The sequence below is a fragment of the Passer domesticus genome, chromosome 12, assembly GCF_036417665.1.
Source record: "Passer domesticus isolate bPasDom1 chromosome 12, bPasDom1.hap1, whole genome shotgun sequence".
Lineage (NCBI taxonomy): Eukaryota > Metazoa > Chordata > Aves > Passeriformes > Passeridae > Passer > Passer domesticus.
Window position 1 is genome coordinate 20,283,853 of NC_087485.1, and position 16,564 is coordinate 20,300,416.

At 41.0% G+C, this 16,564-nt stretch overlaps 2 long non-coding RNA genes across 13 annotated transcripts in view; both read left to right on the forward strand.

Moving 5' to 3' along the window:
- Positions 1 to 16,564, forward strand: part of LOC135279605 (uncharacterized) — a 99,177-nt gene that overhangs the window by 64,620 nt on the left and 17,993 nt on the right. Inside the window, exon 1 of one of the 11 annotated variants that reach the window (XR_010346824.1) lies at positions 15,681 to 15,863. The exons of 9 other annotated variants lie outside the window; for them this stretch is intronic. This is a non-coding gene — a long non-coding RNA (uncharacterized LOC135279605). Of the gene's footprint in view, positions 1 to 15,680; positions 15,864 to 16,325; positions 16,467 to 16,564 lie in introns of those variants that run through there. One more of the 11 variants, XR_010346826.1, reaches the window with a different exon arrangement.
- Positions 374 to 3,927, forward strand: LOC135279609 (uncharacterized). 2 transcript variants are annotated; one of them, XR_010346840.1, is made up of 3 exons: positions 374 to 449; positions 1,988 to 2,075; positions 3,567 to 3,927. It is a non-coding gene; the product is annotated as an uncharacterized LOC135279609 (long non-coding RNA). The 2 variants fall into 2 exon arrangements; XR_010346839.1 differs by lacking the exons at positions 374 to 449; positions 1,988 to 2,075 and adding exons at positions 2,692 to 2,903; positions 3,257 to 3,315.

Here is a 16,564-nt window from a genome sequence, read left to right on the forward strand (position 1 = left end):
TGCCTGTCAGCTTTTGACTGAAACTGATTTTTGGTTGGTAATTTAAAAATCATTCTAGAGAACAGAGTTATCAGAATTGATTCAGAATTTCTGAGGCAGTGTGTCATAGAAACAAGGAAAATTAAAGAAGGATTTTGAAGAGAAGCTTCTATAATTGTTCTACTGTTCCTTACCATTTTATCTAGAAAATGGGGACATGCCTGTTCCATAGTTCTATAGACGCCTCTTCTAGGAGTTAAACTTTGGGTTGGGCTTTTTGGTTGCTGATTTTCTTTACTTTTTAATGAAATATATTTAATTTCAAGGCAAAAATTGTTTAAAATTTGGAGCAAGACAAACATCTGTCTGGTAGTATTTATTTTGTCTATTCTCTAGGAATTCCTGCCTTCTTCCTTCCCTGTTTTCCCTTCTTCCTTTAGGAAACTGCAGGAAGCACAGCAGGCTCCCAGGTACTGTACACCTTAAATCTCCACTGGACACCTCAAATACATGTAAAAGCACAGAGAATGCTTGAATCTTGGGTGAAACTGAGTGATTTGCCCCACGCTGCCCTGCTTTATATTTTCAGGAGAGTTTCAATGTATTCAGCCTTTCCTGATATCCGCTGGAGATGTTTTCTGGTTATTTCTGCTTGGGGATTTCCATCTTGGCCAGCCAAAGATTTACCCTATTATTGCATAATTAGTCTCATTCCTTTTAGCTGGGGAACAAAATCTAAGTGAATCTGAATTACTGTTCTCAAGTGCACACCAAATTATGACATAAATACCAGTGTATAATTAATGACAACCACTTGAACAGTATTGCATAGGCAATTTAACTTTTAAAAAATACATAAATTCAATAGAGCCTGAAATATGAACTTGAGATGTTGAATGCAACACTTGGAGGATTTCAGAAGGCCGTATTTTCATATGTGTGAATATCTAGGTATGAAATCTGGATTTAGTAGTGGAAAGGGGACTGCATTTATGTGTGTGTGTATCAGAATATACAAACACATTGTGTGTGTAGGAGCATACAAGCAGGAGAGGGTGCAAATTACTGAAAATAAAATTAAAGAATGATACTGAAAACAGAGATGGTATCAGAGCCATCTCTCCCAAAGCATCCTATAGTAAATTTTGAATAAACTTGCCGAAAACTGCATTCTAGTATTAAATAAATTATGAAGTTAAAATATCTCCCTAAACTAGAAATATCTCCCTAGACAGGAATAAATATGTTTGAATTCCCATTTTATGCCCTATCTCATGGCTTGGTTTTATCATACACTGTTTCTTGGAACTGAAACCTGGCTAGCTCTTCTTAGAACTCTGATTTTATTTGACCTGAATAATATTTATCCATCACTTTTGTTTTTGAAAGCATTAATATCTTGCAGCAAGGCTTCAAAATGGATTAACTTCCTAATCTTTCACTCTGGGAGACTTGGGTTAGATCTGTCAGAGGTGAGAATGATAGTCAATATGTTATTTGGCTGGTAAAGAGGAGTAGATAAGGTGGTGCTGTGATCCAAGAGTTCATTTGCAGAGCTCTGCTGCACAGTAGATAGGTAGTTGCTTAAAAAAAAAAAAACCCGAACAAAACTCCAAATTATTTTTTACTAGCTATCAAAATAAGAGCATAAGTGGATTCCTAGGATGTTGTGAGAGTAAAGAGGTATATTCCAGCCTTGGTTTTGATTATGTTCGTTTTAAAGTGCAGTGATCAACAAAGTTATGAATATGATGAGTATGAATATATTTATTTGCCATACTAAATGCAGAATATATAGAAAGCAAACAGTTCTATCAGCATGTTGTGATAAACTGCTTTTGGCCATCTGGCTGAAATTAGGTGTGTTGGTGTCTCTATTAGTAAAGAATTCATTGGAAGAGTTGTTTATGGAAGTTGAGTGTGTTGGAAGAGGTGCAAGATGAAAATAAATGTTTGTGTGTGTGTATTCAAGTATATGATACCATGGTTAAAATCACTCTGTTTCCAGGTCCTTTTGTCCAGGAGAATGCAAGAATTGGTGGAGTCCTTCCAGAATCCTGGAAGGACTGAGCTGAGACAGGGAGTGCTGTGATCAGGTGGGGATAGGAGAGCAGGTGATTCTCAGCACACCTTGACATTGGTTTTTCTTCCTAATTAAGACCTTTTGCATCTTTTATAAGTGAATATCCCTTATAAATGTATGTCTTGGTTTGAAAAGACAGGTCTGCTAAGGAAGGCAGGAGCCCCCCTTGAAATGGGAAATGTAAACCCCCTCCCTCTGAATGGTAATAATTTTGAAATTAAGGGACTCTCAGGCAAAGATATGAGCAGGAATAACAGTTCTTTAAAAGGATTTTTTTTTAAATATGTAGTAATACATAATAACACTGACAGAGTCAGAATAGGAGCTGACCCGCTGTGGGTCAGGGTGGTGGCACAGTCCCATTAAATGGTGGCTGCAGCCCTCCTGAGTGCCAGCTGTGGTTCTGTTGGAGCAGGGATCCTGTAGAAGGGTGGAGTTTTCCTCTGAAGATCCAGTGGTGGCGTAGATGGGCCTGGTCCTCTTCTGGGAATCCAATGGAAAAAGGCTGCTCCTCTGGGAATCCAGTGGGAAAAGGCTGCTGTGGTGTTCCAAATGTCATAGTATATCCAAGTAGGAATGCTTGGCTCCTCCCCCTGGGCAGAGCATCTCCCAATGGGATGATGTCATTCTTATCAGTCATGCAGTGACACTCAATGGCCCATGAACAAAGAGATCTCCTGGAGGGAGGATGGGTCATGGAAGAGCTAAAGAAAACTGCCCCACCTGGTTTTAACAGCTGTCCCATTAACAGAAGATAACTGCCCCACCTCTAACAGATAGCAATAGAACATACACACCTCAGCCACATCGTGCATTTGCAACCCAAGACAATGTATCCCTTGTAAGTGAATATCCCTTGCAGTCTTAATAAATTGGGAGGCTTTTGCCAATTCATTTTTATTTTGTCTTTTCTCTATTGCTGCTTTCTACCTTGTGCTGTGAGGAGAAAAAAGCATGAGCTTTTTTCCAGTTTTATTGCATTGACTAAGCAGATAAATACAATTTTCTCTAAGTTCATTAAGTGTTTTTCCACTCTCAAAGCATTTAGGTATGTGCTTGCCACATATAATTAGTCCCTCAAATTAAATGAATGTCATAATAATGTTTTGTTTTCAAATAGAATTAAGAGAGTATGAGGGATTTTAGAGTCAACAGAGATGTTTATACAAGCAATTCTTATTCATTTTATTATAGGTTAATGATTAGGTTTAATGGGAAATTGTTGTGGACATTCCCTATATGGCCTTGCAAAGGTGAGTGCTGTTTTCTCACCCAAAATTCACTAAAAAGTCAATAGAATCTGGGATTAAGGACAAAAATGTTCAACATACTTTACTAGACTCTCTAAAGTTCTTACTGGTTCCAAAGAAACAAACCAAAACCAAAAAGAACCCCCCCCCTCTCATATTTTCCCAGGACTTTAATTAATTTAATAACTTAGCATCAGGATTGCATTTGCTTCTTCACCTTTGCTGAGATTCAACTTCTGTCATCCTCATGGCAGGAAAATGCTGGTGGGATCAGGCAAACAGGAATGAGCAAGACTGAAACCTGAGCTTGGCTGAATCAGTGGCAAAGAAGATTGAAAAAACAAACCAGCAAAGCAAGGAACATAGAAATGAAAGAGCTCTCCCTTAAATCACTACTGGATCTGGTCACTGAGGACTTGTTCTGACACTGACAAACACCTGTTTCATTTCCAAGTGCACAGTCTAAGTTGAGAGTCTTAATGAGTGTGTTTTATCTTGAAGATCAGTGGCCAGTCCACTTTGCAGGGTGCTCTATTTCTTCCAGCTTTTCATTTGCTTCTCTCACACTGTGAGTGCACCTTGTCACTGACCAAATACATCTTTTTGAGCAAAGTGCATTAATATGCTGTAACAGTCTACTTAAAACTATGGAGTGTACCTTGTATGCCTGTGCTAGTTAATCCAAAACAAAGATTAAGTAAGATTTTTGTATATAAGGGGAAAGCTGAATTTGAAATTAAAATGTAAATCAAAAAGTAATTGGCTTTTTGTGCATAGTTTAGATAAGATTTACTTTTGAAGAATGACTTTGTGTTTTAACACAGCAGGCCAGACACCATGTGGCACACTTGCACTTAATAATGGCAACCAATCTGGGCCATAAATATTGCAAACGATGCTATTTGAATGAGGAGCCCTATGAACCATAATAAAAACTCCCGTGATTAATTCTAAAACTGCTCTGTTCATATTAGACCTGCAGTGGCCTCCCTGATGAGATCAATACAGCGTAGCAGAGTGATTCTAATAGAAGTGTTATTATCTTTTAATCTTCGGGAGAATGCCAACTTGGAGAATTCTTCAGCATTGTGGCTGCTTATTTTCTTGGAGCAACCTTGAAGGCAGTTGTTTTCTGAAATGAAGATGCATTAGAGTCTTTTCAAGGCTTTATCAATAATAGGACACGGTCACTGTTTGGGGAGCCAAAAGGCACATTTGTATGCTGAGACTCACAATTGGGCACAGTGACCTTCCCTGTCAGCCTCGATTTGCTCAGCAGACAAATGCCTCCAGTGAATGAGGAGAAAGGACAGGCAAGGGAGTGGGGTGATGCAGAGTAGGGCTTGCCAGGCAGCCAACAGAATCCTGCTCTTCCCAGAGCCTTGGCTCTGTGTCCTGGGCTGAGCTTGGAACCTTCTGTGTCCTGAAGAGCTGCAGGCAGTGTGAACTGGACTGAGGACTTTGTAACAGAATTCTACCAGTACTGGGAAAGAAATTTCAGTGAGCAAATGGTAGAATCACAGAGCCTGAGGCTGGGTGAGGCTGGAGGGGCCCACAGGGGCTGCTCTGGTGCCACCTCCCTGCTCCAGCAGGGCCATCCCAGAGCACAGGGCACAGCAGAGTGTCCCTGTGGCTCTGCAATATCCCCAGGGAGGAGACTGCACAGCCTCTCTGCCCCATCTGCTCAGGGCTGGCACTGCCCAGGGCAGCAGTTCTGCCTCCTGGGCAGGGGCAGCTCCTGGGCTCAGGCCCTGCCCGTGGCTCTGGGGCCATGGCTGGGCCCGGAGCAGAGCCTGGGCCTGCTCTGCCCTCTGCACACAGGGACACCCAGGGCTGAGGCCCCTCTCAGCTGGGGCTCCTCTCCAGGCTGAGCAGCCCCAGCTCCCTCAGCCTTTCCTGGGCACCCAGATGCTCCAGGCCTTGCTCAGCTCCAGGAGCTCCTGTCCCTGCTGTGCTGAGGATCCAGAGCAGGACACAGCACCCAGAGGTGCCTCCAGGGCTGGGCACAGGGGCAGGATCACCCCTGACCTGCTGCCAAGGCTCTTCCCCATGTCCTCCTGGGGCACCCTTGGCCTCCTTGGCCCCAGGACACTCTGCTGGCTCAGGGACAGCTCCGTGTCCCCAGCACCCCCAGGACACTCTGCTGGCTCAGAGACAGCTCCCATGTCCCCAGCACCCTCAGGACACTCTGCTGGCAAGTCTGTAGAGATGCTTTGCAGTCAAATCATTCATCCAAAGCAAATGAAAAGGCAGAAGAGTTTTGTTCCGCTGTTTACTGCACTTTTACATAAAATAACAGGAAATCATTCTTTAGCTTGTAATCCAAAAGTGGCAAGATAAGGTTAAGTATCCATCAGACATTTTTAAAGATTTTTCCAGATGTGGGCGGGGGGAGCGGTGTCACTAGCCTCATACTGAACTGCTGAGGAACAGATTTGCTTGACCAGGTTTTATATGTTGCTGCAGATTGTTTGCAGCATTATCAAACCCACAGCATTATATAACATGCAGCCTGCTCAGGGGGGAATGGAGCATCAGAGTGAAGAGACACCACAGCAAATCACGGAAAGGGAACTTCTTTGATGCGTCTTATTTGCCTCTGTTCTCTAGGAATAGAAATGCAGTGTCACTTATTTGAAGTATCTGGGTTATAAATAAGTTTTCTACAAGAATCTTAAACAAATGGGAAAAACATGGTGAAAATGAAGCTGTTGACTGTAATAAAAGGAAAGTGAGAGTTCATGGTGATTCCTGTGCAGGACCTGACAGCAGAGCTGTCTGCACATAATGTGCTGCTGGTGCTGATGGGGTATGCAGAGATGCTCCTGCATGGAATCTTAGCAGGGAAATGGTGTAAATAAAGGTATATTGCTTCCTGTTTAGACTTGTGACTAGTTCTATGATTAAGGGTAGAGATCAAGGATCTTTGTTTTTGCTGCCGTTTTCTGTGTTGTTTGATTTTTGGTGTGAAGGTTTTTTTTTTTGTTTTGTGTGTTTGTTTGTTGGTTGGTTATTTTTGCCAAAATTTCTGTGTGCTCCACAGAAGTTTCTTTGCTCCCACAGCTAGTTCTGGATGTGCCTGAGGCTGGCACACAGAATCCCATGCTCTACATGAGTACAGCTCTGTTTCAGTGCTGTGCTCCTTGGTGTGCACTGCAGCTGGGGGAGGCTGCTTACACACCCCGGGCTTTCCAGGGAAGGGAAAGCTGTCTCACCTTGGAGCACAGACTACAGGCAATTTGCCTTTGCAGGAGCTGCCTGCCTGTGTTTGGCAATAGTTCACTGTGCACCCAAACTGCTGTACCACTGAAGGGCTAAAATTCCCTGAAATTATTGAAAATCAGTCCTTTTGAGGACACATCATCAGAGGAGAGCAACTTTATATTTTGGGGTTTAGCAACAAAAAAAAAAAAAAAAAAAGACCAAAAATTCTGGCAGTGCTAAATGGGTGCTCTGAAAATATTGACATTGTTTCATTGTTTTCATCTTTTCTTTGGCAACACAAGTTAATGCTGTTGTAGAAAATAAAGGTCATGTCAGATGAGCTACTCACCCATGGAATTCATAAACTGTTTATGGGTTGAAATTTTGTTGTACAGGCTTTCATTTTTAAGTGTTTTTCTTTCTGCTTTAAAAAAATACAAAGTTTCAAAGGCCATGATCTTTTTTTCTCTTTCAGGAAATAAAAAAAAAAGGAAAAAAGCTCCCTGGCAGACACTGTTAATGATGCTAAATGTCTTTGCAAATGTAATCCTCATCTTAGTTTTGTTCTCATTTAATTGAATTAAGAAGGCATAACAAACTGAAAAAGGTTACTTTCATGGCCTTAACTTTGCATAATAGCTGAGGTGGGATATGTGTTTCTCTTGTAATATATTTCTGTGCATGTTACTTTACAAAGGACGATTCTTCTGCTTAGGAATTGTAATTCATATTCATGTGCTTGCTTTGCATCCTAATTTTAATCAGTGTTAATTAAAATATATTTTCTTTGTGCTCTTTTTCTTAATCTTAACCTACTAACACTCATACAGGCTGTTAAACAATGGGAAGTCCTTTTGAAAAATGTGTTTTGCAGCCATAAAATGTTTCTGAAAATGGAGGTGAAGTTGTTGTTTGTCTTTGCTGCACACCTGCTGAATGGGCAGAGATGCTCAGGGTACCTGAGTTGTGTCAGGCAGAGCTCAGGATTAGAGACAAACAAATATCCTCCTATCTGAGGCTCGTGGCAAGCAGACCAGCTGAAAAAAAATGTGGCTTAATTAAGGCATAACTTTTACAGTTTAATTCGCACAGAACTATCTGGCAGAAGTTCATACAGCACAGATCATAATGCCTAAGTAATTTTTGTCAAGTAGAAGAGCAGTGTTATCCTCACAGTCTGTTACTGGGACTGCTGTGCTCTTGTCTTGTGTGAATTTTAGTCTTGGCTCATATGAAATTTCAGAGTCCTGTTCTGTTAAACAATAGAATATCCACATTATTTTCCTCCTTAAAGGGAAATCCTCTCTCAAAACCCTTTTCCATTGTAGTTACACAGGGAACTGTGCAGGATGTGTAGCAAACATGCACATATTTTACCCTGCATCTGGACTCCTGCCCTATAGACTAAATCCCAGTAATTATATGGGGAACAATTTCCAGAACCAGTCAATAGCAGAAGAAAAAGAATCTTAATTCTCAGGTGGTTCATATAACACTCACAGAAAAGCAGGATAGGATCTCACAGGGTGAGAGGTGGCACTGCTGCTGGAGGGGTGGCTTTGAGGGGTCAGGGATGTGCCATCTTCTGCTGAATCACAGTACCAAGGTATTTTTAAATTCCTTTGCCAAGCTCTGTATGGGACACTTAAGAAATGTCACTGGAGCCTTCTTCCACAAGGCTAAAAAGGTGTTTTATTAATTCTCATTCCCCCTTTCTGAGTTAGCTGTTACATTTCTGAGTCTTGGCTGGCTTGGAGATGTGCTGGGGGTGTGCTGGAGGGCACACCTGGAACTTTACATGCTGGAAAGGAACTGCTCCTGATTCTACACACTGTTTTACCTCACCCTAGGGAAGAAATTCAACATTGCTCTTTTCCAATCATTTTCTGAGGGCTGTCTGGTTAATCCTAAAATTTCAAGGAGTATTTACAAATATGGATGAGATACATTTATAGGAGATTGGTCCTTGATCCTTGAAAAGCAGAATTCCAAGTAACGTTTGAATAGGAATTGGACTATTGAGCACCTTTATTTACTTTTACATAAAACCACACATGCACACAGATATATAAGAGCAGGAAGCTCCCAGGGATTGATATGTGCTTGCAGGAATTTATGCTGGGTAGATTAAACTTCTATAAAAGGTTCCTTTTTTCACTTTAATATTGAATGACAGTTGTGCTGATAGCCAAAAGACACAGTTTGCTTATATTCCATGGCTTATTTACAATCAATCAATCAATCCTGATAATTTTTAAATTTGTTGCTTCAAGTCTTGTCCCTCTTATTTTTAAACCAAATGAATCATAAATATACATAGTGATGATAATGAAACCTTCCTAAAGAATGTTAAAATATTCAAGGCATGGCCATTGGCTTTGCTTTTTGCTTTCCTGTTCCCTCAGCCTTTATTTCTTTCTCGCTGTCTTTACTGTGCAACAGCCTTTCCTAAGAATGCTTTGGATTCTGTACAGACTATCACAATCTGAATTCCAAAATAAAAGTTACAGCCATGGTCTGTGTCTGGGGGAGGAGGGGGAGGAAATGATCCTGGGTGCTGTTGCTAAAGTGAGCTGCAGTTTTGGGGATATTGGCATCATTGGAGAGTTCTGAGGCTGAATATAGGAAAGTAAAACTGTTCCAAATTACTCGCCCAAGCAGATACAGAGATTAAACCTTTTTATTTAAGCCTGAGCAAAACTGGCTTTCAAAGCAAAGCTGTATAACAGGGCTTAGGAAAGGTGCAGATTGATTTACATCACTTTCGATATATATCCAAAACAGAGAAAAATGAGGAATGTGATTTATAGATTTTTTTTAAATTGTAATGGATGATTTTTTCTCTCCATTTAAAATTTCTACCACCTCCCCATATATATGTATATTTATTGCTTAATTTTGCTGACACTGTCAGTCACTCTAGAATTAGGTGTATTCTGAGATTTTCTTAGACAATGACAGTAAAATCTCCAACCTAACACCCCATGCCTGAATGAAGTCTCCAAACATGATTTGAGAACTCTGTACAGAATTCTTGGTTTGTTGTGTAGTTGTCTTTTGGGTATTTTCTTTGGGTATTTTGAGTATTTTCTCTCTTTGTTTTATTAAGTTATCTAAAGAAATAATTGATTGCTAGTAGTTGTGTGACCATTCAGAAATGTGCAGGGAAACAGGAGTGCTTTTAGAAAAGACCTACAAGTGTTATATCTGGAATAAAGAACTGGTCTTATTTGAGCAGATAAAAAGGTCTCGACTTGTTTAGGTAGCAAAATAAAAGTTGAGAGGGGAAATGGCTGCTGTTTCTGAAAATCCACATGCAATAAACTTTGGGAGAAGGATTACTTTAAATTAAAAATAATAATCCTGTGAGATAAGCCAGATATAAATTAAGCATAAAACAGTTAGACTGGAAATCAGAATGTGCTTCCATTGCTGCTAGAAACATGAAGTTCTGGAATCGCTTTCTATGCTATTTTAAAAGAAACAATCCAGCTTAATATTCCCAATGTATTTGTACTTCATTAGAAATGAAAATTTTAGCTATTCAGAAATATTTTTACTCAGAGATGTTGTGCTTTTTCTACTCTTCCAGCCAACACAATTCAAATGGCTCCAAACCAAAGAAGAATCCCTACATTTTAGTTGCTCATCGTGGGAGCTTTTTGACAGTATCCAAGTAGGAATGAAAATTTTGGAAAACGGAGGGAAGAGATTTATGCTCTATTTAGGGTTAAGTAATGAGATGCGTTTTACTGATTGGATACTTAGATCCAAGCATTAGTTTTCTAATGTAAACTTAAAATTATAAGGTTTTTTTTTACTTTGATCTTTATATTTTTTTGCAAGTCTCTGGCAGTTTTAACAGATTTCCTTATGGTCAGCAATTTTGAAACCAAGACAATGAAGGAATTTTTTGTGGATATATGGGGTATTCTTTTGATTTGTTTTAGATTTTTTTTGCAGAAAGTTGGATTCTAATGTTTATCCTTTACTGAATTTTCTTTCAATAAATTATGAGTTGCTTTATTAGACTGGGGGGGGTGATATTCTGTCAATATTATCCTTTGTTGGAAAGCTATGGAATTGTCAGCACAGCACCTTTGTCATTGGATAAGGAGCTTTAAAATGTTTGTCGCAGGTATTTGTTGAGCTTTTGGGTGAAGGTAGTTGAAAATACCTTGGTATTTTGGGAGTTGTCTTTCTCACAAGAAAGGGATTTCAGTGGGATTTGGCGATGTGGCTGCTGGTGCCTCTTTCACAAAGATGAAATATGTGTGTTAAAGTTGTTAAGGATATTTCTTTGTCCAGTTCCCCAAACTCAAGGATGTTTATTATTCTCTGGTTAAGAACGAGAGAATGATCTGATGAGTCTGGACTGTGTGAATGGAGCTCATTGCCACTTTAAACTCCTGGCTGTGTGGTAAAGCATGTAAAAAACCTGGACTGAGAGGGGATCAGGCTGAAAGGCACTGTCTGGTGTTGCACCTGCCTTTATCCCATCTGCATTCAATTCCACTGCTGAAGCACCAAGGAGGAAAAAGTCACTACAACATGAAGGGATAAGAGCAGTGAGAAGACAAAAACATTCCTTATTTGAGCTGAAATAACAGGAAAGGCTTCCAAGTCTCTTGTTTATGCAAAAAAAAAAAAAAGGGGGGGGGGAGTAAATAGTGTTTGTTTTGCTTCTGAAAGCACTAGGAGTCATTTCCTAGAGATTTATTCTCCTGACTTGTTGTTGTGACCCTTTTTGCAGCTGCACTGAAATGCAGTGATGTGCTCTCCTTGGTGTGGCTGTGTTAGAGGATCAAGATATAAGAATTTTGGTTTTAAGTCCCAGCACCTCATATCAGAGTTCAGTTCTGATTTAACAATCAGAGTGGGAAGATAAGCAGTGAAAGTTAATAGAAAATAAGACTGCACTTTATTAATTCTCCATCAGTTCCCCCCATTCCTGCTGGTAGGACCTTACACCTGTAACTCTCAGGAGGTGGCACATGTGGCAGTCCAGCCCCCAGCGGAGCAGCAGACTCACAGGGACAAGCAGGACAAGGTGGTAGCACTGCCACCTTTGGAGGTGGATCTAGTGGTGCTGTTGCCAGTAGACACCAAGATAAAACATTGGTGAGAATTAAATAAATTCTTGTGTTCACAAGTACAGGAAAACACAAGCTATTGAATCCCTGGGAGATTCCAGCTGTCCCAAAACCTGTTGGATAGTAGGCTTGGGTGCAGCAGAAGAGAATTTCTTAAGGCAGGTGAATGCTGAGCTGAGTACAGGAAATGTTCTGCTCAATCTCCTCCTCAAAAACAAGGAAAAGCTGGCCAAAGACATCAAGGGCACAGCAATCTTTCCCTGCAGGAAGGACAGAATTGGAGCTTTAAATCCTGTCAGACAACGTCAGAAAAAGATCACGAGCTTGGATTTTAGGAAGGCAAATTTTGGCTTACTCAGGGATCATCTTGGCAGGCTTAATGGAATGCTGCCCTGGAGAGTCAGAGGGACACAGGACAGCTGCTTGGTGTTTATTCACAGGCAGCCTCCTCAAAGCACAGAAACAGGCAACTGCAGAGTTCAGAAAGCACAGAAGGAGGCCAGCACGGCCAAGTGAGGAGCTCAGACTCAAGCAGGAGGCACAGGGAAAGTGGAAGCACTGATGAGTTACCCTGGAGAAACACAGAGACCTTGCCTTGGCATGCAGGGAGAGAATTTGGAAGTTTGAAGCTCAGCTGGAGCTGAAAGAAGAGAGGGCAGTGAAGGCAACCATGATGTTTCACATAAGTGCACTGAGAGCAAAGAGGAATTATGAAAAAATGTGGGTCAGTTGCTGTAGCTGGACATTCAGCTGGTCCCCAGCTGGACTGGGTGATCTTTGTGGGGATTGTCTGGCCTACACTGTTTGGGGTGAGGTTTTAGGCAGCACCTCCTGCTGGGGAGTCCTTGTGGAACGAGATCATCACCGTGACAAAAATGGGCATCACTGCACCGTTTTCACTTTTTCACAAAAATTTGAAGCCAGCCCTTGCAGCAAGCCTATCAAATGAGTGGATGTAGTCTAAATATGTGTGGTGTGTATTAAAAAAAAGTGATTTATCAAGGTTAAATGTCTGGGTGCAGAGATACCATTCTCAGGGTCATGCACCAAAAGAGAGGAGTTCAGTTCTTTTTGAGCCAGGAAAGGAGGTTTGTCCTATAATGACAACTGCAATCCACCAGCACACAGGGACAGTTTCTGGAATTTCCCCAGAGCTCTTCACCTCCAGCAACCCAGAGAAGGTCTCATTTAATGACCATCTACATGGTGCTACTAAATTAACCTTTTAAACTGTTATTTATGCCATAAAATAATACATTAAGGTCTTCATTTTACCTCTTTCTTCCCCCTGCCTTTTACTGTAATTTGCACCTGTGCAAACTGGGGTAATTTCTTTTTATAGTTACAAAAATCTCAGTTCCTCTACCAAAGATCACAGAAGTCAAAAGATATCTTTAATGAGCTCCAGTGGAGTAGGCCCTAAATGACTGCCTGATGTACAGAGCAGAGAATTTTATTGGGCCTAGTAAAATGAATTTATTCATTTTAGATGCCTGTCTTAGCAGTTTCTTAGGATTTCCTTGTTGTTGATTTTTAGGTCTTGTCAATTTTTTGTTCTGGTTGAACCTTTCTAAAAAATGGCTCCACACCACTGGCTTTTCCCTGGAAAGCATTGTTATTTTTCTTTTACTCAGAAAAAAAGCAGTGTGTCTGTAGAAAATACCAGCATGACTTTCTTTCTCATCTGTCAGTTCTGTCTCATTACTCCTGGGATAATGTATTAGTCAGGAGCAAGTTGTCTCCCTGTTCTGCTATTCAACATTTATAAAATCAGAACATTAAATGACTGTGGTGTTATCCCAAAGCCTCGTTTACTTTGGATCTCTCAATTTCAGAGGCTTTTGTGTTTGTTCTGAACTTATTTGCACAAGCCAGCATAGAGAGCTGATTCTAGGTTTGTGATGCCTGCTCATGTATTCCATGGCTGCAGCACTGGGAATTTCATTTGGCCAGACCTGGAATTGTTGTAGTAAATGGCTGAACATTTAAGTCATATATTATTATATTTTATAAGTAGTTATCAATGAAACAACAGAAGGTCACACATAATTTTGAAGATTAAGGGAAAAAATAATACCAAGGTTCCCTGCTAGACAAAAGAATTCGTCTCAGCTAAATTAAAAGAGTATTTTTGTGTGCTGTTGGCAGCTGTAAAACAACAGGGTCAGGCATCTTTTCCATGAAAACAACTCCTTTTCACTGGACTTTGTAGGTGGTAACACCTGTCAGGTGATTCTGTTGAAGGCAGACTATTTTCCTGAGAATTGAAGCATGGTAATTAGCAAGGTATTTTTTAGTTTTATTTTTAAATGATGCTGTTGGGAATTTCTGGAGGCATTTATCCATTTAAGGTGGGGGGTTCATAATTGCAATTAGATGTGTAGCAGTGGGAATTCTGCAAAAGTCTCTCACTGTGGGGCTGTTGCACTTCAACACTTGAAAAGAAAATGCTTTGAAGACACTCTTAAAACTTCTGCCCCAGTGTCTCACTAAATATTTTCCTGGAAACATACCAGCAGTAAAACCAGACAAAATGAAGTTTGCCATTTAGCCAAAGAATGCACTGTTGGTAACTCCAGTTATATTTCTGTTGCCTTGCTGAGGATGGAAGGTACCTGTGCCATCGAAAAGTGATTCCTCTGAAAATTTTGTAAATTTGGAGTCCTTTAAATTAGAGACAATCCTCTTGTCTGCTTGAACAATACTCAAACCAGTAATGAATGAAGGTAGAGGTTGATATTGGTTTTATTTATTTGTTTTATTTGCGGGAGTTTTTTTGGTAGAACACAGAAAGAACCATCTCAACATAGTGATATAATGTTGGTGTAAAATTCTAAAGTCTGCTTTTGAAAAATGTTGTAAAACTGGTTAATGATAAAGTTCCATCTGCTCTGTTGAAAAAACATAATATTTGTATTAGCTGCCATTAAAAGTAATATTGCATAAAATACTTCTGAAAGTATTATTCACCTAGAATTTTTATAACAGTTTGCCTTCCCAATCTATTTAGCAGTTGCCAATCCTTCAGGATTTTCCACCTCTTTTGCTCCTAATGGACCCTAATTCCTAGCTGAATGTGTATGAATCTTTACTGATCAGACCTGTCTGCTTTTCCAGATGTTCCCAAAACCTAATTATGACACTGGGGCTCCATTTTGTTCTGAGAGAATTTGCTTTCTGACTCTGGTTCTCAGTTGCCTTGCTCAGTGCTCTGTGCCCCTGTGGGATTTGTGTTTAAAGTAGGTAGGGTAGTCACCAAACATTTCTAAAACATAATATTGTGGGGTTTTTTAATGTAAGAGCTGATGGGAGGAGCCTCTTTCACACCCATGCATACAGACATTTCTGTGGAAAGTTTTTTTGCTGGAGTGAGATATTCTGGTAAATTCAGAGGAACAAACCTACAGGGGGGAACCTGCTGGAGCAGTTCTGGGGGAAGGACCTGGGGGTGCTGGGGACATGGAGCTGTCCCTGAGCCACCATGGAGCTGTCCCCTGAGCCTTGGTCCCGGGGCCAAGGAGGCCAAGGGTGCCCTGGGGACATGGGGAAGAGCCTTGGCAGCAGGTCAGGGGTGATCCTGCCCCTGTGCCCAGCCCTGGAGGCACCTCTGGGTGCTGTGTCCTGCTCTGGATCCTCAGCACAGCAGGGCCAGGAGCTCCTGGAGCTGAGCAAGGCCTGGAGCATCTGAGTGCCCAGGAAAGGCTGAGGGAGCTGGGGCTGCTCAGCCTGGAGAGGAGCCCCAGCTGAGAGGGGCCTCAGCCCTGGGTGTCCCTGTGTGCAGAGGGCAGAGCAGGCCCAGGCTCTGCTCCGGGCCCAGCCACGGCCCCAGAGCCATGGGCAGGGCCTGAGCCCAGGAGCTGCCCTTGCCCAGGAGGCAGAACTGCTGCCCTGGGCAGTGCCAGCCCTGAGCAGATGGGGCAGAGAGGCTGTGCAGTCTCCTCCCTGGGGATATTGCAGAGCCACAGGGACACTCTGCTGTGCCCTGTGCTCTGGGATGGCCCTGCTGGAGCAGGGAGGTGGCACCAGAGCAGCCCCTGTGGGCCCCTCCAGCCTCACCCAGCCTCAGGCTCTGCTGTGGGGTCAGAAGCAGGACAGGAGCTCTATGACAGTGAAAATTCCCACCACCAACAAAACAAATTAAAATTTCAGAAGTTATCTAAACTATGTCCCAATTCTTTTGATCAAATTTCTCTCTGTAGGCTTGGGTGACTAAACATTTTGCACCGAATCACATTAGGGAAAAAGTTGAAGACTGTAAGCATTTCTGGGTAATTCTGCTGAATCATAATGAAATCATAAATTTTCTGTTGATAAAATGTATGACTGTTTAGGCTTCATAAGTCATTAAATCCTAATAATGAGTTAGATGTTTAGCAAAATTATGTTTAAACTTGAAAGCAGTTGGGATTTTTTGCTATAGATGACTTACTCACCCTGCAAAATTAAGAAGAATATTTAAGAAGGCTGCTTCTGATTGTGATGAATTTGTCCTGAAAACATGGAAATGTCTATTTTAGGAGTTATTTTCTTCATACAAATGACAGTTTTTAATGTGCTCCTTTTTTGTTTCCCTTGAAGCACATTGTACCTCATGTTTGTCCAGCTTAAAAAGGCAGCTCTGCACTACATGTGTATATATATATATATATATATATATATATATATATATATATATATATATATATTTATATATATATTCCCCCTTTTGAAGCTGCCTAAAAAGAAAGCCTGAAGCAGTAATCAAATGAAAAGAGGCATGCATTTTAATCTGCTTCCAAAGTACACCTTCAAACTTCAAGTGATAATTTATTTTTACTCAGAGGTCCAGCCAAGCATATCAAATGATGCGAGGAAGTGGTAAGATAAAGCTTCTGGAAGCTCTCCTCTAGAAATGTAGGCTCATTTCTTTCTTAGGGAGTTATTTCTGGGACAGTAATGTGGCAAATAATATGGCT